Consider the following 15,000-nt stretch of genomic DNA (forward strand, 5'->3'; position numbering starts at 1 on the left):
CTTATTTAGTACGGCCATACCAGCCTGGCAACGCCCGATCTCGTCTGATATCGGAAGCTAAGCAGGGTCGGGCCTGGTTAGTACTTGGATGGGAGACCGCCTGGGAATACCAGGTGCTGTATGCTCTTTTGCTCATTCACTTAGAAACTGACATCTTGCAATATGCACAAGTAGTCCTTCATGAAAGGGGCTGGAAGCTGTTTTCATTTTGACACGAGAGAGAGAGAGAGAGAGAGACTACCTTGCATTGTCAATTGCTAAATCTGTATATGGATAAGTAGCCTATGGTTGTCAACTTATTTCGTACGGCCATACCAGCCTGGCAACGCCCGATCTCGTCTGATCTCGGAAGCTAAGCAGGGTCGGGCCTGGTTAGTACTTGGATGGGAGACCGCCTGGGAATACCAGGTGCTGTATGCTCTTTTGCTCATTCACTTAGAAACTGACATCTTGCAATATGCACAAGTAGTCCTTCATGAAAGGGGCTGGAAGCTGTTTTCATTTTGACACGAGAGAGAGAGAGAGAGACCACCTTGCATTGTCAATTGCTAAATCTGTATATGGATAAGTAGCCTATGGTTGTCAACTTATTTCGTACGGCCATACCAGCCTGGCAACGCCCGATCTCGTCTGATCTCGGAAGCTAAGCAGGGTCGGGCCTGGTTAGTACTTGGATGGGAGACCGCCTGGGAATACCAGGTGCTGTATGCTCTTTTGCTCATTCACTTAGAAACTGACATCTTGCAATATGCACAAGTAGTCCTTCATGAAAGGGGCTGGAAGCTGTTTTCATTTTGACACGAGAGAGAGAGAGAGAGAGAGAGAGAGAGAGAGAGAGAGACTACCTTGCATTGTCAATTGCTAAATCTGTATATGGATAAGTAGCCTATGGTTGTCAACTTATTTAGTACGGCCATACCAGCCTGGCAACGCCCGATCTCGTCTGATCTCGGAAGCTAAGCAGGGTCGGGCCTGGTTAGTACTTGGATGGGAGACCGCCTGGGAATACCAGGTGCTGTATGCTCTTTTGCTCATTCACTTAGAAACTGACATCTTGCAATATGCACAAGTAGTCCTTCATGAAAGGGGCTGGAAGCTGTTTTCATTTTGACACGAGAGAGAGAGAGAGAGAGAGAGAGAGAGAGAGACTACCTTGCATTGTCAATTGCTAAATCTGTATATGGATAAGTAGCCTATGGTTGTCAACTTATTTCGTACGGCCATACCAGCCTGGCAACGCCCGATCTCGTCTGATCTCGGAAGCTAAGCAGGGTCGGGCCTGGTTAGTACTTGGATGGGAGACCGCCTGGGAATACCAGGTGCTGTATGCTCTTTTGCTCATTCACTTAGAAACTGAAATCTTGCAATATGCACAAGTAGTCCTTCATGAAAGGGGCTGGAAGCTGTTTTCATTTTGACACGAGAGAGAGAGAGAGAGAGACCACCTTGCATTGTCAATTGCTAAATCTGTATATGGATAAGTAGCCTATGGTTGTCAACTTATTTCGTACGGCCATACCAGCCTGGCAACGCCCGATCTCGTCTGATCTCGGAAGCTAAGCAGGGTCGGGCCTGGTTAGTACTTGGATGGGAGACCGCCTGGGAATACCAGGTGCTGTATGCTCTTTTGCTCATTCACTTAGAAACTGACATCTTGCAATATGCACAAGTAGTCCTTCATGAAAGGGGCTGGAAGCTGTTTTCATTTTGACACGAGAGAGAGAGAGAGACTACCTTGCATTGTCAATTGCTAAATCTGTATATGGATAAGTAGCCTATGGTTGTCAACTTATTTAGTACGGCCATACCAGCCTGGCAACGCCCGATCTCGTCTGATCTCGGAAGCTAAGCAGGGTCGGGCCTGGTTAGTACTTGGATGGGAGACCGCCTGGGAATACCAGGTGCTGTATGCTCTTTTGCTCATTCACTTAGAAACTGACATCTTGCAATATGCACAAGTAGTCCTTCATGAAAGGGGCTGGAAGCTGTTTTCATTTTGACACGAGAGAGAGAGAGAGAGAGACCACCTTGCATTGTCAATTGCTAAATCTGTATATGGATAAGTAGCCTATGGTTGTCAACTTATTTCGTACGGCCATACCAGCCTGGCAACGCCCGATCTCGTCTGATCTCGGAAGCTAAGCAGGGTCGGGCCTGGTTAGTACTTGGATGGGAGACCGCCTGGGAATACCAGGTGCTGTATGCTCTTTTGCTCATTCACTTAGAAACTGACATCTTGCAATATGCACAAGTAGTCCTTCATGAAAGGGGCTGGAAGCTGTTTTCATTTTGACACGAGAGAGAGAGAGAGACTACCTTGCATTGTCAATTGCTAAATCTGTATATGGATAAGTAGCCTATGGTTGTCAACTTATTTCGTACGGCCATACCAGCCTGGCAACGCCCGATCTCGTCTGATCTCGGAAGCTAAGCAGGGTCGGGCCTGGTTAGTACTTGGATGGGAGACCGCCTGGGAATACCAGGTGCTGTATGCTCTTTTGCTCATTCACTTAGAAACTGACATCTTGCAATATGCACAAGTAGTCCTTCATGAAAGGGGCTGGAAACTGTTTTCATTTTGACACGAGAGAGAGAGAGAGAGAGAGAGAGAGAGACCACCTTGCATTGTCAAATGCCAAATCTGTATATGGATAAGTAGCCTATGGTTGTCAACTTATTTCGTACGGCCATACCAGCCTGGCAACGCCCGATCACGTCTGATCTCGGAAGCTAAGCAGGGTCGGGCCTGGTTAGTACTTGGATGGGAGACCGCCTGGGAATACCAGGTGCTGTATGCTCTTTTGCTCATTCACTTAGAAACTGAAATCTTGCAATATGCACAAGTAGTCCTTCATGAAAGGGGCTGGAAGCTGTTTTCATTTTGACACGAGAGAGAGAGAGAGAGAGAGAGAGAGAGAGAGACTACCTTGCATTGTCAATTGCTAAATCTGTATATGGATAAGTAGCCTATGGTTGTCAACTTATTTCGTACGGCCATACCAGCCTGGCAACGCCCGATCTCGTCTGATCTCGGAAGCTAAGCAGGGTCGGGCCTGGTTAGTACTTGGATGGGAGACCGCCTGGGAATACCAGGTGCTGTATGCTCTTTTGCTCATTCACTTAGAAACTGAAATCTTGCAATATGCACAAGTAGTCCTTCATGAAAGGGGCTGGAAGCTGTTTTCATTTTGACACGAGAGAGAGAGAGAGAGAGACCACCTTGCATTGTCAATTGCTAAATCTGTATATGGATAAGTAGCCTATGGTTGTCAACTTATTTCGTACGGCCATACCAGCCTGGCAACGCCCGATCTCGTCTGATCTCGGAAGCTAAGCAGGGTCGGGCCTGGTTAGTACTTGGATGGGAGACCGCCTGGGAATACCAGGTGCTGTATGCTCTTTTGCTCATTCACTTAGAAACTGACATCTTGCAATATGCACAAGTAGTCCTTCATGAAAGGGGCTGGAAGCTGTTTTCATTTTGACACGAGAGAGAGAGAGAGACTACCTTGCATTGTCAATTGCTAAATCTGTATATGGATAAGTAGCCTATGGTTGTCAACTTATTTAGTACGGCCATACCAGCCTGGCAACGCCCGATCTCGTCTGATCTCGGAAGCTAAGCAGGGTCGGGCCTGGTTAGTACTTGGATGGGAGACCGCCTGGGAATACCAGGTGCTGTATGCTCTTTTGCTCATTCACTTAGAAACTGACATCTTGCAATATGCACAAGTAGTCCTTCATGAAAGGGGCTGGAAGCTGTTTTCATTTTGACACGAGAGAGAGAGAGAGAGAGACCACCTTGCATTGTCAATTGCTAAATCTGTATATGGATAAGTAGCCTATGGTTGTCAACTTATTTCGTACGGCCATACCAGCCTGGCAACGCCCGATCTCGTCTGATCTCGGAAGCTAAGCAGGGTCGGGCCTGGTTAGTACTTGGATGGGAGACCGCCTGGGAATACCAGGTGCTGTATGCTCTTTTGCTCATTCACTTAGAAACTGACATCTTGCAATATGCACAAGTAGTCCTTCATGAAAGGGGCTGGAAGCTGTTTTCATTTTGACACGAGAGAGAGAGAGAGACTACCTTGCATTGTCAATTGCTAAATCTGTATATGGATAAGTAGCCTATGGTTGTCAACTTATTTCGTACGGCCATACCAGCCTGGCAACGCCCGATCTCGTCTGATCTCGGAAGCTAAGCAGGGTCGGGCCTGGTTAGTACTTGGATGGGAGACCGCCTGGGAATACCAGGTGCTGTATGCTCTTTTGCTCATTCACTTAGAAACTGACATCTTGCAATATGCACAAGTAGTCCTTCATGAAAGGGGCTGGAAACTGTTTTCATTTTGACACGAGAGAGAGAGAGAGAGAGAGAGAGAGACCACCTTGCATTGTCAAATGCCAAATCTGTATATGGATAAGTAGCCTATGGTTGTCAACTTATTTCGTACGGCCATACCAGCCTGGCAACGCCCGATCACGTCTGATCTCGGAAGCTAAGCAGGGTCGGGCCTGGTTAGTACTTGGATGGGAGACCGCCTGGGAATACCAGGTGCTGTATGCTCTTTTGCTCATTCACTTAGAAACTGAAATCTTGCAATATGCACAAGTAGTCCTTCATGAAAGGGGCTGGAAGCTGTTTTCATTTTGACACGAGAGAGAGAGAGAGAGAGAGAGAGAGAGAGAGAGACTACCTTGCATTGTCAATTGCTAAATCTGTATATGGATAAGTAGCCTATGGTTGTCAACTTATTTCGTACGGCCATACCAGCCTGGCAACGCCCGATCTCGTCTGATCTCGGAAGCTAAGCAGGGTCGGGCCTGGTTAGTACTTGGATGGGAGACCGCCTGGGAATACCAGGTGCTGTATGCTCTTTTGCTCATTCACTTAGAAACTGAAATCTTGCAATATGCACAAGTAGTCCTTCATGAAAGGGGCTGGAAGCTGTTTTCATTTTGACACGAGAGAGAGAGAGAGAGAGACCACCTTGCATTGTCAATTGCTAAATCTGTATATGGATAAGTAGCCTATGGTTGTCAACTTATTTCGTACGGCCATACCAGCCTGGCAACGCCCGATCTCGTCTGATCTCGGAAGCTAAGCAGGGTCGGGCCTGGTTAGTACTTGGATGGGAGACCGCCTGGGAATACCAGGTGCTGTATGCTCTTTTGCTCATTCACTTAGAAACTGACATCTTGCAATATGCACAAGTAGTCCTTCATGAAAGGGGCTGGAAGCTGTTTTCATTTTGACACGAGAGAGAGAGAGAGACTACCTTGCATTGTCAATTGCTAAATCTGTATATGGATAAGTAGCCTATGGTTGTCAACTTATTTAGTACGGCCATACCAGCCTGGCAACGCCCGATCTCGTCTGATCTCGGAAGCTAAGCAGGGTCGGGCCTGGTTAGTACTTGGATGGGAGACCGCCTGGGAATACCAGGTGCTGTATGCTCTTTTGCTCATTCACTTAGAAACTGACATCTTGCAATATGCACAAGTAGTCCTTCATGAAAGGGGCTGGAAGCTGTTTTCATTTTGACACGAGAGAGAGAGAGAGAGAGACCACCTTGCATTGTCAATTGCTAAATCTGTATATGGATAAGTAGCCTATGGTTGTCAACTTATTTCGTACGGCCATACCAGCCTGGCAACGCCCGATCTCGTCTGATCTCGGAAGCTAAGCAGGGTCGGGCCTGGTTAGTACTTGGATGGGAGACCGCCTGGGAATACCAGGTGCTGTATGCTCTTTTGCTCATTCACTTAGAAACTGACATCTTGCAATATGCACAAGTAGTCCTTCATGAAAGGGGCTGGAAGCTGTTTTCATTTTGACACGAGAGAGAGAGAGAGACTACCTTGCATTGTCAATTGCTAAATCTGTATATGGATAAGTAGCCTATGGTTGTCAACTTATTTCGTACGGCCATACCAGCCTGGCAACGCCCGATCTCGTCTGATCTCGGAAGCTAAGCAGGGTCGGGCCTGGTTAGTACTTGGATGGGAGACCGCCTGGGAATACCAGGTGCTGTATGCTCTTTTGCTCATTCACTTAGAAACTGACATCTTGCAATATGCACAAGTAGTCCTTCATGAAAGGGGCTGGAAACTGTTTTCATTTTGACACGAGAGAGAGAGAGAGAGAGAGAGAGAGAGACCACCTTGCATTGTCAAATGCCAAATCTGTATATGGATAAGTAGCCTATGGTTGTCAACTTATTTCGTACGGCCATACCAGCCTGGCAACGCCCGATCACGTCTGATCTCGGAAGCTAAGCAGGGTCGGGCCTGGTTAGTACTTGGATGGGAGACCGCCTGGGAATACCAGGTGCTGTATGCTCTTTTGCTCATTCACTTAGAAACTGAAATCTTGCAATATGCACAAGTAGTCCTTCATGAAAGGGGCTGGAAGCTGTTTTCATTTTGACACGAGAGAGAGAGAGAGAGAGAGAGAGAAAGAGACCACCTTGCATTGTCAATTGCTAAATCTGTATATGGATAAGTAGCCTATGGTTGTCAACTTATTTCGTACGGCCATACCAGCCTGGCAACGCCCGATCACGTCTGATCTCGTAAGCTAAGCAGGGTCGGGCCTGGTTAGTACTTGGATGGGAGACCGCCTGGGAATACCAGGTGCTGTATGCTCTTTTGCTCATTCACTTAGAAACTGACATCTTGCAATATGCACAAGTAGTCCTTCATGAAAGGGGCTGGAAGCTGTTTTCATTTTGACACGAGAGAGAGAGAGAGAGAGAGAGAGAGACTACCTTGCATTGTCAATTGCTAAATATGTATATGGATAAGTAGCCTATGGTTGTCAACTTATTTCGTACGGCCATACCAGCCTGGCAACGCCCGATCTCGTCTGATCTCGGAAGCTGAGCAGGGTCGGGCCTGGTTAGTACTTGGATGGGAGACCGCCTGGGAATACCAGGTGCTGTATGCTCTTTTGCTCATTCACTTAGAAACTGAAATCTTGCAATATGCACAAGTAGTCCTTCATGAAAGGGGCTGGAAGCTGTTTTCATTTTGACACGAGAGAGAGAGAGAGAGACCACCTTGCATTGTCAATTGCTAAATCTGTATATGGATAAGTAGCCTATGGTTGTCAACTTATTTCGTACGGCCATACCAGCCTGGCAACGCCCGATCTCGTCTGATCTCGGAAGCTAAGCAGGGTCGGGCCTGGTTAGTACTTGGATGGGAGACCGCCTGGGAATACCAGGTGCTGTATGCTCTTTTGCTCATTCACTTAGAAACTGACATCTTGCAATATGCACAAGTAGTCCTTCATGAAAGGGGCTGGAAGCTGTTTTCATTTTGACACGAGAGAGAGAGAGAGACTACCTTGCATTGTCAATTGCTAAATCTGTATATGGATAAGTAGCCTATGGTTGTCAACTTATTTAGTACGGCCATACCAGCCTGGCAACGCCTGATCTCGGAAGCTAAGCAGGGTCGGGCCTGGTTAGTACTTGGATGGGAGACCGCCTGGGAATACCAGGTGCTGTATGCTCTTTTGCTCATTCACTTAGAAACTGACATCTTGCAATATGCACAAGTAGTCCTTCATGAAAGGGGCTGGAAGCTGTTTTCATTTTGACACGAGAGAGAGAGAGAGAGAGAGAGAGACCACCTTGCATTGTCAATTGCTAAATCTGTATATGGATAAGTAGCCTATGGTTGTCAACTTATTTCGTACGGCCATACCAGCCTGGCAACGCCCGATCACGTCTGATCTCGTAAGCTAAGCAGGGTCGGGCCTGGTTAGTACTTGGATGGGAGACCGCCTGGGAATACCAGGTGCTGTATGCTCTTTTGCTCATTCACTTAGAAACTGACATCTTGCAATATGCACAAGTAGTCCTTCATGAAAGGGGCTGGAAGCTGTTTTCATTTTGACACGAGAGAGAGAGAGAGAGAGAGAGAGAGAGAGACTACCTTGCATTGTCAATTGCTAAATCTGTATATGGATAAGTAGCCTATGGTTGTCAACTTATTTCGTACGGCCATACCAGCCTGGCAACGCCCGATCTCGTCTGATCTCGGAAGCTAAGCAGGGTCGGGCCTGGTTAGTACTTGGATGGGAGACCGCCTGGGAATACCAGGTGCTGTATGCTCTTTTGCTCATTCACTTAGAAACTGACATCTTGCAATATGCACAAGTAGTCCTTCATGAAAGGGGCTGGAAGCTGTTTTCATTTTGACACGAGAGAGAGAGAGAGAGACCACCTTGCATTGTCAATTGCTAAATCTGTATATGGATAAGTAGCCTATGGTTGTCAACTTATTTCGTACGGCCATACCAGCCTGGCAACGCCTGATCTCGTCTGATCTCGGAAGCTAAGCAGGGTCGGGCCTGGTTAGTACTTGGATGGGAGACCGCCTGGGAATACCAGGTGCTGTATGCTCTTTTGCTCATTCACTTAGAAACTGACATCTTGCAATATGCACAAGTAGTCCTTCATGAAAGGGGCTGGAAGCTGTTTTCATTTTGACACGAGAGAGAGAGAGAGAGACTACCTTGCATTGTCAATTGCTAAATCTGTATATGGATAAGTAGCCTATGGTTGTCAACTTATTTCGTACGGCCATACCAGCCTGGCAACGCCCGATCTCGTCTGATCTCGGAAGCTAAGCAGGGTCGGGCCTGGTTAGTACTTGGATGGGAGACCGCCTGGGAATACCAGGTGCTGTATGCTCTTTTGCTCATTCACTTAGAAACTGACATCTTGCAATATGCACAAGTAGTCCTTCATGAAAGGGGCTGGAAACTGTTTTCATTTTGACACGAGAGAGAGAGAGAGAGAGAGAGAGAGAGACCACCTTGCATTGTCAAATGCCAAATCTGTATATGGATAAGTAGCCTATGGTTGTCAACTTATTTCGTACGGCCATACCAGCCTGGCAACGCCCGATCTCGTCTGATCTCGGAAGCTAAGCAGGGTCGGGCCTGGTTAGTACTTGGATGGGAGACCGCCTGGGAATACCAGGTGCTGTATGCTCTTTTGCTCATTCACTTAGAAACTGACATCTTGCAATATGCACAAGTAGTCCTTCATGAAAGGGGCTGGAAACTGTTTTCATTTTGACACGAGAGAGAGAGAGAGAGAGAGAGAGAGAGAGAGAGAGACCACCTTGCATTGTCAAATGCCAAATCTGTATATGGATAAGTAGCCTATGGTTGTCAACTTATTTCGTACGGCCATACCAGCCTGGCAACGCCCGATCACGTCTGATCTCGGAAGCTAAGCAGGGTCGGGCCTGGTTAGTACTTGGATGGGAGACCGCCTGGGAATACCAGGTGCTGTATGCTCTTTTGCTCATTCACTTAGAAACTGACATCTTGCAATATGCACAAGTAGTCCTTCATGAAAGGGGCTGGAAGCTGTTTTCATTTTGACACGAGAGAGAGAGAGAGACCACCTTGCATTGTCAATTGCTAAATCTGTATATGGATAAGTAGCCTATGGTTGTCAACTTATTTCGTACGGCCATACCAGCCTGGCAACGCCCGATCACGTCTGATCTCGGAAGCTAAGCAGGGTCGGGCCTGGTTAGTACTTGGATGGGAGACCGCCTGGGAATACCAGGTGCTGTATGCTCTTTTGCTCATTCACTTAGAAACTGACATCTTGCAATATGCACAAGTAGTCCTTCATGAAAGGGGCTGGAAGCTGTTTTCATTTTGACACGAGAGAGAGAGAGAGAGAGAGAGAGAGACTACCTTGCATTGTCAATTGCTAAATCTGTATATGGATAAGTAGCCTATGGTTGTCAACTTATTTCGTACGGCCATACCAGCCTGGCAACGCCCGATCTCGTCTGATCTCGGAAGCTAAGCAGGGTCGGGCCTGGTTAGTACTTGGATGGGAGACCGCCTGGGAATACCAGGTGCTGTATGCTCTTTTGCTCATTCACTTAGAAACTGACATCTTGCAATATGCACAAGTAGTCCTTCATGAAAGGGGCTGGAAGCTGTTTTCATTTTGACACGAGAGAGAGAGAGAGACCACCTTGCATTGTCAATTGCTAAATCTGTATATGGATAAGTAGCCTATGGTTGTCAACTTATTTCGTACGGCCATACCAGCCTGGCAACGCCCGATCTCGTCTGATCTCGGAAGCTAAGCAGGGTCGGGCCTGGTCGGGCCTGGTTAGTACTTGGATGGGAGACCGCCTGGGAATACCAGGTGCTGTATGCTCTTTTGCTCATTCACTTAGAAACTGACATCTTGCAATATGCACAAGTAGTCCTTCATGAAAGGGGCTGGAAGCTGTTTTCATTTTGACACGAGAGAGAGAGAGAGAGAGAGACTACCTTGCATTGTCAATTGCTAAATCTGTATATAGATAAGTAGCCTATGGTTGTCAACTTATTTCGTACGGCCATACCAGCCTGGCAACGCCCGATCTCGTCTGATCTCGGAAGCTAAGCAGGGTCGGGCCTGGTTAGTACTTGGATGGGAGACCGCCTGGGAATACCAGGTGCTGTATGCTCTTTTGCTCATTCACTTAGAAACTGACATCTTGCAATATGCACAAGTAGTCCTTCATGAAAGGGGCTGGAAGCTGTTTTCATTTTGACACGAGAGAGAGAGAGAGAGAGAGACCACCTTGCATTGTCAATTGCTAAATCTGTATATGGATAAGTAGCCTATGGTTGTCAACTTATTTCGTACGGCCATACCAGCCTGGCAACGCCCGATCACGTCTGATCTCGGAAGCTAAGCAGGGTCGGGCCTGGTTAGTACTTGGATGGGAGACCGCCTGGGAATACCAGGTGCTGTATGCTCTTTTGCTCATTCACTTAGAAACTGACATCTTGCAATATGCACAAGTAGTCCTTCATGAAAGGGGCTGGAAGCTGTTTTCATTTTGACACGAGAGAGAGAGAGAGAGAGACTACCTTGCATTGTCAATTGCTAAATCTGTATATGGATAAGTAGCCTATGGTTGTCAACTTATTTCGTACGGCCATACCAGCCTGGCAACGCCCGATCTCGTCTGATCTCGGAAGCTAAGCAGGGTCGGGCCTGGTTAGTACTTGGATGGGAGACCGCCTGGGAATACCAGGTGCTGTATGCTCTTTTGCTCATTCACTTAGAAACTGACATCTTGCAATATGCACAAGTAGTCCTTCATGAAAGGGGCTGGAAGCTGTTTTCATTTTGACACGAGCGAGAGAGAGAGAGAGAGAGACTACCTTGCATTGTCAATTGCTAAATCTGTATATAGATAAGTAGCCTATGGTTGTCAACTTATTTCGTACGGCCATACCAGCCTGGCAACGCCCGATCTCGTCTGATCTCGGAAGCTAAGCAGGGTCGGGCCTGGTTAGTACTTGGATGGGAGACCGCCTGGGAATACCAGGTGCTGTATGCTCTTTTGCTCATTCACTTAGAAACTGACATCTTGCAATATGCACAAGTAGTCCTTCATGAAAGGGGCTGGAAGCTGTTTTCATTTTGACACGAGAGAGAGAGAGAGAGAGAGAGACCACCTTGCATTGTCAATTGCTAAATCTGTATATGGATAAGTAGCCTATGGTTGTCAACTTATTTCGTACGGCCATACCAGCCTGGCAACGCCCGATCACGTCTGATCTCGGAAGCTAAGCAGGGTCGGGCCTGGTTAGTACTTGGATGGGAGACCGCCTGGGAATACCAGGTGCTGTATGCTCTTTTGCTCATTCACTTAGAAACTGACATCTTGCAATATGCACAAGTAGTCCTTCATGAAAGGGGCTGGAAGCTGTTTTCATTTTGACACGAGAGAGAGAGAGAGAGAGAGACTACCTTGCATTGTCAATTGCTAAATCTGTATATGGATAAGTAGCCTATGGTTGTCAACTTATTTCGTACGGCCATACCAGCCTGGCAACGCCCGATCTCGTCTGATCTTGGAAGCTAAGCAGGGTCGGGCCTGGTTAGTACTTGGATGGGAGACCGCCTGGGAATACCAGGTGCTGTATGCTCTTTTGCTCATTCACTTAGAAACTGACATCTTGCAATATGCACAAGTAGTCCTTCATGAAAGGGGCTGGAAGCTGTTTTCATTTTGACACGAGAGAGAGAGAGAGAGAGAGAGACTACCTTGCATTGTCAATTGCTAAATCTGTATATAGATAAGTAGCCTATGGTTGTCAACTTATTTCGTACGGCCATACCAGCCTGGCAACGCCCGATCTCGTCTGATCTCGGAAGCTAAGCAGGGTCGGGCCTGGTTAGTACTTGGATGGGAGACCGCCTGGGAATACCAGGTGCTGTATGCTCTTTTGCTCATTCACTTAGAAACTGACATCTTGCAATATGCACAAGTAGTCCTTCATGAAAGGGGCTGGAAGCTGTTTTCATTTTGACACGAGAGAGAGAGAGAGAGAGAGACCACCTTGCATTGTCAATTGCTAAATCTGTATATGGATAAGTAGCCTATGGTTGTCAACTTATTTCGTACGGCCATACCAGCCTGGCAACGCCCGATCACGTCTGATCTCGGAAGCTAAGCAGGGTCGGGCCTGGTTAGTACTTGGATGGGAGACCGCCTGGGAATACCAGGTGCTGTATGCTCTTTTGCTCATTCACTTAGAAACTGACATCTTGCAATATGCACAAGTAGTCCTTCATGAAAGGGGCTGGAAGCTGTTTTCATTTTGACACGAGAGAGAGAGAGAGAGAGAGACTACCTTGCATTGTCAATTGCTAAATCTGTATATGGATAAGTAGCCTATGGTTGTCAACTTATTTCGTACGGCCATACCAGCCTGGCAACGCCCGATCTCGTCTGATCTCGGAAGCTAAGCAGGGTCGGGCCTGGTTAGTACTTGGATGGGAGACCGCCTGGGAATACCAGGTGCTGTATGCTCTTTTGCTCATTCACTTAGAAACTGAAATCTTGCAATATGCACAAGTAGTCCTTCATGAAAGGGGCTGGAAGCTGTTTTCATTTTGACACGAGAGAGAGAGAGAGAGACCACCTTGCATTGTCAATTGCTAAATCTGTATATGGATAAGTAGCCTATGGTTGACAACTTATTTCGTACGGCCATACCAGCCTGGCAACGCCCGATCTCGTCTGATCTCGGAAGCTAAGCAGGGTCGGGCCTGGTTAGTACTTGGATGGGAGACCGCCTGGGAATACCAGGTGCTGTATGCTCTTTTGCTCATTCACTTAGAAACTGACATCTTGCAATATGCACAAGTAGTCCTTCATGAAAGGGGCTGGAAGCTGTTTTCATTTTGACACGAGAGAGAGAGAGAGAGAGAGAGAGAGACTACCTTGCATTGTCAATTGCTAAATCTGTATATGGATAAGTAGCCTATGGTTGTCAACTTATTTCGTACGGCCATACCAGCCTGGCAACGCCCGATCTCGTCTGATCTCGGAAGCTAAGCAGGGTCGGGCCTGGTTAGTACTTGGATGGGAGACCGCCTGGGAATACCAGGTGCTGTATGCTCTTTTGCTCATTCACTTAGAAACTGAAATCTTGCAATATGCACAAGTAGTCCTTCATGAAAGGGGCTGGAAGCTGTTTTCATTTTGACACGAGAGAGACCACCTTGCATTGTCAATTGCTAAATCTGTATATGGATAAGTAGCCTATGGTTGTCAACTTATTTCGTACGGCCATACCAGCCTGGCAACGCCCGATCACGTCTGATCTCGGAAGCTAAGCAGGGTCCGGCCTGGTTAGTACTTGGATGGGAGACCGCCTGGGAATACCAGGTGCTGTATGCTCTTTTGCTCATTCACTTAGAAACTGACATCTTGCAATATGCACAAGTAGTCCTTCATGAAAGGGGCTGGAAGCTGTTTTCATTTTGACACGAGAGAGAGAGAGAGAGAGAGAGACTACCTTGCATTGTCAATTGCTAAATCTGTATATGGATAAGTAGCCTATGGTTGTCAACTTATTTCGTACGGCCATACCAGCCTGGCAACGCCCGATCTCGTCTGATCTCGGAAGCTAAGCAGGGTCGGGCCTGGTTAGTACTTGGATGGGAGACCGCCTGGGAATACCAGGTGCTGTATGCTCTTTTGCTCATTCACTTAGAAACTGAAATCTTGCAATATGCACAAGTAGTCCTTCATGAAAGGGGCTGGAAGCTGTTTTCATTTTGACACGAGAGAGAGAGAGAGAGAGAGACCACCTTGCATTGTCAATTGCTAAATCTGTATATGGATAAGTAGCCTATGGTTGTCAACTTATTTCGTACGGCCATACCAGCCTGGCAACGCCCGATCTCGTCTGATCTCGGAAGCTAAGCAGGGTCGGGCCTGGTTAGTACTTGGATGGGAGACCGCCTGGGAATACCAGGTGCTGTATGCTCTTTTGCTCATTCACTTAGAAACTGACATCTTGCAATATGCACAAGTAGTCCTTCATGAAAGGGGCTGGAAACTGTTTTCATTTTGACACGAGAGAGAGAGAGAGAGAGAGAGAGAGACCACCTTGCATTGTCAATTGCTAAATCTGTATATGGATAAGTAGCCTATGGTTGTCAACTTATTTCGTACGGCCATACCAGCCTGGCAACGCCCGATCTCGTCTGATCTCGGAAGCTAAGCAGGGTCGGGCCTGGTTAGTACTTGGATGGGAGACCGCCTGGGAATACCAGGTGCTGTATGCTCTTTTGCTCATTCACTTAGAAACTGACATCTTGCAATATGCACAAGTAGTCCTTCATGAAAGGGGCTGGAAGCTGTTTTCATTTTGACACGAGAGAGAGAGAGAGAGAGACCACCTTGCATTGTCAATTGCTAAATCTGTATATGGATAAGTAGCCTATGGTTGTCAACTTATTTCGTACGGCCATACCAGCCTGGCAACGCCCGATCACGTCTGATCTCGGAAGCTAAGCAGGGTCGGGCCTGGTTAGTACTTGGATGGGAGACCGCCTGGGAATACCAGGTGCTGTATGCTCTTTTGCTCATTCACTTAGAAACTGACATCTTGCAATATGCACAAGTAGTCCTTCATGAAAGGGGCTGGAA

The 15,000-nt window shown here is 47.2% G+C and overlaps 45 non-coding genes and 6 pseudogenes across 45 annotated transcripts; all 51 read left to right on the plus strand.

Moving 5' to 3' along the window:
* The first annotated feature begins 6 nt into the window (after positions 1 to 6).
* On the plus strand, positions 7 to 125 carry LOC146239271 (5S ribosomal RNA; annotated as a pseudogene).
* A 176-nt stretch (positions 126 to 301) lies between these two features.
* On the plus strand, positions 302 to 420 carry LOC146239272 (5S ribosomal RNA). The gene has a single exon (XR_014735533.1). It is a non-coding gene; the product is annotated as a 5S ribosomal RNA (ribosomal RNA).
* Positions 421 to 592: 172 nt separating this feature from the next.
* LOC146239273 (5S ribosomal RNA) lies at positions 593 to 711 on the plus strand. Its single transcript, XR_014735534.1, has one exon. It is a non-coding gene; the product is annotated as a 5S ribosomal RNA (ribosomal RNA).
* Positions 712 to 905: 194 nt separating this feature from the next.
* LOC146239274 (5S ribosomal RNA) lies at positions 906 to 1,024 on the plus strand. The gene has a single exon (XR_014740318.1). It is a non-coding gene; the product is annotated as a 5S ribosomal RNA (ribosomal RNA).
* Positions 1,025 to 1,212: 188 nt separating this feature from the next.
* LOC146239275 (5S ribosomal RNA) lies at positions 1,213 to 1,331 on the plus strand. Its single transcript, XR_014735535.1, has one exon. It is a non-coding gene; the product is annotated as a 5S ribosomal RNA (ribosomal RNA).
* A 174-nt stretch (positions 1,332 to 1,505) lies between these two features.
* On the plus strand, positions 1,506 to 1,624 carry LOC146239276 (5S ribosomal RNA). Its single transcript, XR_014735536.1, has one exon. It is a non-coding gene; the product is annotated as a 5S ribosomal RNA (ribosomal RNA).
* A 170-nt stretch (positions 1,625 to 1,794) lies between these two features.
* LOC146239277 (5S ribosomal RNA) lies at positions 1,795 to 1,913 on the plus strand. Its single transcript, XR_014740319.1, has one exon. It is a non-coding gene; the product is annotated as a 5S ribosomal RNA (ribosomal RNA).
* A 174-nt stretch (positions 1,914 to 2,087) lies between these two features.
* On the plus strand, positions 2,088 to 2,206 carry LOC146239278 (5S ribosomal RNA). Its single transcript, XR_014735537.1, has one exon. It is a non-coding gene; the product is annotated as a 5S ribosomal RNA (ribosomal RNA).
* Positions 2,207 to 2,376: 170 nt separating this feature from the next.
* LOC146239279 (5S ribosomal RNA) lies at positions 2,377 to 2,495 on the plus strand. Its single transcript, XR_014735538.1, has one exon. It is a non-coding gene; the product is annotated as a 5S ribosomal RNA (ribosomal RNA).
* Positions 2,496 to 2,679: 184 nt separating this feature from the next.
* Positions 2,680 to 2,798, plus strand: LOC146239280 (5S ribosomal RNA). Its single transcript, XR_014738866.1, has one exon. It is a non-coding gene; the product is annotated as a 5S ribosomal RNA (ribosomal RNA).
* Positions 2,799 to 2,986: 188 nt separating this feature from the next.
* Positions 2,987 to 3,105, plus strand: LOC146239281 (5S ribosomal RNA). Its single transcript, XR_014735539.1, has one exon. It is a non-coding gene; the product is annotated as a 5S ribosomal RNA (ribosomal RNA).
* A 174-nt stretch (positions 3,106 to 3,279) lies between these two features.
* Positions 3,280 to 3,398, plus strand: LOC146239282 (5S ribosomal RNA). The gene has a single exon (XR_014735540.1). It is a non-coding gene; the product is annotated as a 5S ribosomal RNA (ribosomal RNA).
* A 170-nt stretch (positions 3,399 to 3,568) lies between these two features.
* LOC146239283 (5S ribosomal RNA) lies at positions 3,569 to 3,687 on the plus strand. The gene has a single exon (XR_014740320.1). It is a non-coding gene; the product is annotated as a 5S ribosomal RNA (ribosomal RNA).
* Positions 3,688 to 3,861: 174 nt separating this feature from the next.
* Positions 3,862 to 3,980, plus strand: LOC146239284 (5S ribosomal RNA). Its single transcript, XR_014735541.1, has one exon. It is a non-coding gene; the product is annotated as a 5S ribosomal RNA (ribosomal RNA).
* Positions 3,981 to 4,150: 170 nt separating this feature from the next.
* On the plus strand, positions 4,151 to 4,269 carry LOC146239285 (5S ribosomal RNA). The gene has a single exon (XR_014735543.1). It is a non-coding gene; the product is annotated as a 5S ribosomal RNA (ribosomal RNA).
* Positions 4,270 to 4,451: 182 nt separating this feature from the next.
* Positions 4,452 to 4,570, plus strand: LOC146239286 (5S ribosomal RNA). Its single transcript, XR_014738867.1, has one exon. It is a non-coding gene; the product is annotated as a 5S ribosomal RNA (ribosomal RNA).
* Positions 4,571 to 4,760: 190 nt separating this feature from the next.
* LOC146239287 (5S ribosomal RNA) lies at positions 4,761 to 4,879 on the plus strand. The gene has a single exon (XR_014735544.1). It is a non-coding gene; the product is annotated as a 5S ribosomal RNA (ribosomal RNA).
* A 174-nt stretch (positions 4,880 to 5,053) lies between these two features.
* Positions 5,054 to 5,172, plus strand: LOC146239288 (5S ribosomal RNA). Its single transcript, XR_014735545.1, has one exon. It is a non-coding gene; the product is annotated as a 5S ribosomal RNA (ribosomal RNA).
* A 170-nt stretch (positions 5,173 to 5,342) lies between these two features.
* Positions 5,343 to 5,461, plus strand: LOC146239289 (5S ribosomal RNA). The gene has a single exon (XR_014740321.1). It is a non-coding gene; the product is annotated as a 5S ribosomal RNA (ribosomal RNA).
* A 174-nt stretch (positions 5,462 to 5,635) lies between these two features.
* Positions 5,636 to 5,754, plus strand: LOC146239290 (5S ribosomal RNA). The gene has a single exon (XR_014735546.1). It is a non-coding gene; the product is annotated as a 5S ribosomal RNA (ribosomal RNA).
* A 170-nt stretch (positions 5,755 to 5,924) lies between these two features.
* Positions 5,925 to 6,043, plus strand: LOC146239291 (5S ribosomal RNA). Its single transcript, XR_014735547.1, has one exon. It is a non-coding gene; the product is annotated as a 5S ribosomal RNA (ribosomal RNA).
* Positions 6,044 to 6,227: 184 nt separating this feature from the next.
* LOC146239292 (5S ribosomal RNA) lies at positions 6,228 to 6,346 on the plus strand. Its single transcript, XR_014738869.1, has one exon. It is a non-coding gene; the product is annotated as a 5S ribosomal RNA (ribosomal RNA).
* Positions 6,347 to 6,532: 186 nt separating this feature from the next.
* LOC146239293 (5S ribosomal RNA) lies at positions 6,533 to 6,651 on the plus strand (annotated as a pseudogene).
* Positions 6,652 to 6,833: 182 nt separating this feature from the next.
* LOC146239294 (5S ribosomal RNA) lies at positions 6,834 to 6,952 on the plus strand. Its single transcript, XR_014735129.1, has one exon. It is a non-coding gene; the product is annotated as a 5S ribosomal RNA (ribosomal RNA).
* Positions 6,953 to 7,124: 172 nt separating this feature from the next.
* On the plus strand, positions 7,125 to 7,243 carry LOC146239295 (5S ribosomal RNA). The gene has a single exon (XR_014735548.1). It is a non-coding gene; the product is annotated as a 5S ribosomal RNA (ribosomal RNA).
* A 170-nt stretch (positions 7,244 to 7,413) lies between these two features.
* Positions 7,414 to 7,522, plus strand: LOC146239296 (5S ribosomal RNA; annotated as a pseudogene).
* A 180-nt stretch (positions 7,523 to 7,702) lies between these two features.
* LOC146239297 (5S ribosomal RNA) lies at positions 7,703 to 7,821 on the plus strand (annotated as a pseudogene).
* A 186-nt stretch (positions 7,822 to 8,007) lies between these two features.
* LOC146239298 (5S ribosomal RNA) lies at positions 8,008 to 8,126 on the plus strand. The gene has a single exon (XR_014735549.1). It is a non-coding gene; the product is annotated as a 5S ribosomal RNA (ribosomal RNA).
* Positions 8,127 to 8,298: 172 nt separating this feature from the next.
* On the plus strand, positions 8,299 to 8,417 carry LOC146239299 (5S ribosomal RNA). Its single transcript, XR_014740005.1, has one exon. It is a non-coding gene; the product is annotated as a 5S ribosomal RNA (ribosomal RNA).
* Positions 8,418 to 8,589: 172 nt separating this feature from the next.
* Positions 8,590 to 8,708, plus strand: LOC146239300 (5S ribosomal RNA). Its single transcript, XR_014735550.1, has one exon. It is a non-coding gene; the product is annotated as a 5S ribosomal RNA (ribosomal RNA).
* A 184-nt stretch (positions 8,709 to 8,892) lies between these two features.
* Positions 8,893 to 9,011, plus strand: LOC146239301 (5S ribosomal RNA). The gene has a single exon (XR_014735551.1). It is a non-coding gene; the product is annotated as a 5S ribosomal RNA (ribosomal RNA).
* Positions 9,012 to 9,203: 192 nt separating this feature from the next.
* Positions 9,204 to 9,322, plus strand: LOC146239302 (5S ribosomal RNA). Its single transcript, XR_014738870.1, has one exon. It is a non-coding gene; the product is annotated as a 5S ribosomal RNA (ribosomal RNA).
* Positions 9,323 to 9,492: 170 nt separating this feature from the next.
* Positions 9,493 to 9,611, plus strand: LOC146239303 (5S ribosomal RNA). Its single transcript, XR_014738871.1, has one exon. It is a non-coding gene; the product is annotated as a 5S ribosomal RNA (ribosomal RNA).
* A 182-nt stretch (positions 9,612 to 9,793) lies between these two features.
* On the plus strand, positions 9,794 to 9,912 carry LOC146239304 (5S ribosomal RNA). Its single transcript, XR_014735552.1, has one exon. It is a non-coding gene; the product is annotated as a 5S ribosomal RNA (ribosomal RNA).
* A 170-nt stretch (positions 9,913 to 10,082) lies between these two features.
* LOC146239305 (5S ribosomal RNA) lies at positions 10,083 to 10,211 on the plus strand (annotated as a pseudogene).
* A 176-nt stretch (positions 10,212 to 10,387) lies between these two features.
* On the plus strand, positions 10,388 to 10,506 carry LOC146239306 (5S ribosomal RNA). Its single transcript, XR_014735554.1, has one exon. It is a non-coding gene; the product is annotated as a 5S ribosomal RNA (ribosomal RNA).
* Positions 10,507 to 10,682: 176 nt separating this feature from the next.
* LOC146239307 (5S ribosomal RNA) lies at positions 10,683 to 10,801 on the plus strand. Its single transcript, XR_014738872.1, has one exon. It is a non-coding gene; the product is annotated as a 5S ribosomal RNA (ribosomal RNA).
* Positions 10,802 to 10,975: 174 nt separating this feature from the next.
* On the plus strand, positions 10,976 to 11,094 carry LOC146239308 (5S ribosomal RNA). The gene has a single exon (XR_014735555.1). It is a non-coding gene; the product is annotated as a 5S ribosomal RNA (ribosomal RNA).
* Positions 11,095 to 11,272: 178 nt separating this feature from the next.
* LOC146239309 (5S ribosomal RNA) lies at positions 11,273 to 11,391 on the plus strand. The gene has a single exon (XR_014735556.1). It is a non-coding gene; the product is annotated as a 5S ribosomal RNA (ribosomal RNA).
* Positions 11,392 to 11,569: 178 nt separating this feature from the next.
* LOC146239310 (5S ribosomal RNA) lies at positions 11,570 to 11,688 on the plus strand. Its single transcript, XR_014738874.1, has one exon. It is a non-coding gene; the product is annotated as a 5S ribosomal RNA (ribosomal RNA).
* Positions 11,689 to 11,864: 176 nt separating this feature from the next.
* LOC146239311 (5S ribosomal RNA) lies at positions 11,865 to 11,983 on the plus strand. Its single transcript, XR_014740373.1, has one exon. It is a non-coding gene; the product is annotated as a 5S ribosomal RNA (ribosomal RNA).
* Positions 11,984 to 12,161: 178 nt separating this feature from the next.
* On the plus strand, positions 12,162 to 12,280 carry LOC146239312 (5S ribosomal RNA). The gene has a single exon (XR_014735557.1). It is a non-coding gene; the product is annotated as a 5S ribosomal RNA (ribosomal RNA).
* A 176-nt stretch (positions 12,281 to 12,456) lies between these two features.
* Positions 12,457 to 12,575, plus strand: LOC146239313 (5S ribosomal RNA). The gene has a single exon (XR_014738875.1). It is a non-coding gene; the product is annotated as a 5S ribosomal RNA (ribosomal RNA).
* A 176-nt stretch (positions 12,576 to 12,751) lies between these two features.
* LOC146239314 (5S ribosomal RNA) lies at positions 12,752 to 12,870 on the plus strand. The gene has a single exon (XR_014735558.1). It is a non-coding gene; the product is annotated as a 5S ribosomal RNA (ribosomal RNA).
* A 172-nt stretch (positions 12,871 to 13,042) lies between these two features.
* On the plus strand, positions 13,043 to 13,161 carry LOC146239315 (5S ribosomal RNA). Its single transcript, XR_014735559.1, has one exon. It is a non-coding gene; the product is annotated as a 5S ribosomal RNA (ribosomal RNA).
* Positions 13,162 to 13,343: 182 nt separating this feature from the next.
* Positions 13,344 to 13,462, plus strand: LOC146239316 (5S ribosomal RNA). Its single transcript, XR_014735560.1, has one exon. It is a non-coding gene; the product is annotated as a 5S ribosomal RNA (ribosomal RNA).
* Positions 13,463 to 13,624: 162 nt separating this feature from the next.
* Positions 13,625 to 13,743, plus strand: LOC146239317 (5S ribosomal RNA; annotated as a pseudogene).
* Positions 13,744 to 13,921: 178 nt separating this feature from the next.
* LOC146239318 (5S ribosomal RNA) lies at positions 13,922 to 14,040 on the plus strand. Its single transcript, XR_014735561.1, has one exon. It is a non-coding gene; the product is annotated as a 5S ribosomal RNA (ribosomal RNA).
* Positions 14,041 to 14,216: 176 nt separating this feature from the next.
* Positions 14,217 to 14,335, plus strand: LOC146239319 (5S ribosomal RNA). Its single transcript, XR_014735562.1, has one exon. It is a non-coding gene; the product is annotated as a 5S ribosomal RNA (ribosomal RNA).
* A 182-nt stretch (positions 14,336 to 14,517) lies between these two features.
* On the plus strand, positions 14,518 to 14,636 carry LOC146239320 (5S ribosomal RNA). The gene has a single exon (XR_014735563.1). It is a non-coding gene; the product is annotated as a 5S ribosomal RNA (ribosomal RNA).
* Positions 14,637 to 14,810: 174 nt separating this feature from the next.
* Positions 14,811 to 14,929, plus strand: LOC146239321 (5S ribosomal RNA). Its single transcript, XR_014738876.1, has one exon. It is a non-coding gene; the product is annotated as a 5S ribosomal RNA (ribosomal RNA).
* The last annotated feature ends 71 nt before the right edge of the window (positions 14,930 to 15,000 follow it).

Source organism: Hypomesus nipponensis, chromosome 20, assembly GCF_054491055.1.
Source record: "Hypomesus nipponensis isolate SF chromosome 20, ASM5449105v1, whole genome shotgun sequence".
Classification (NCBI taxonomy): Eukaryota; Metazoa; Chordata; class Actinopteri; order Osmeriformes; family Osmeridae; genus Hypomesus; species Hypomesus nipponensis.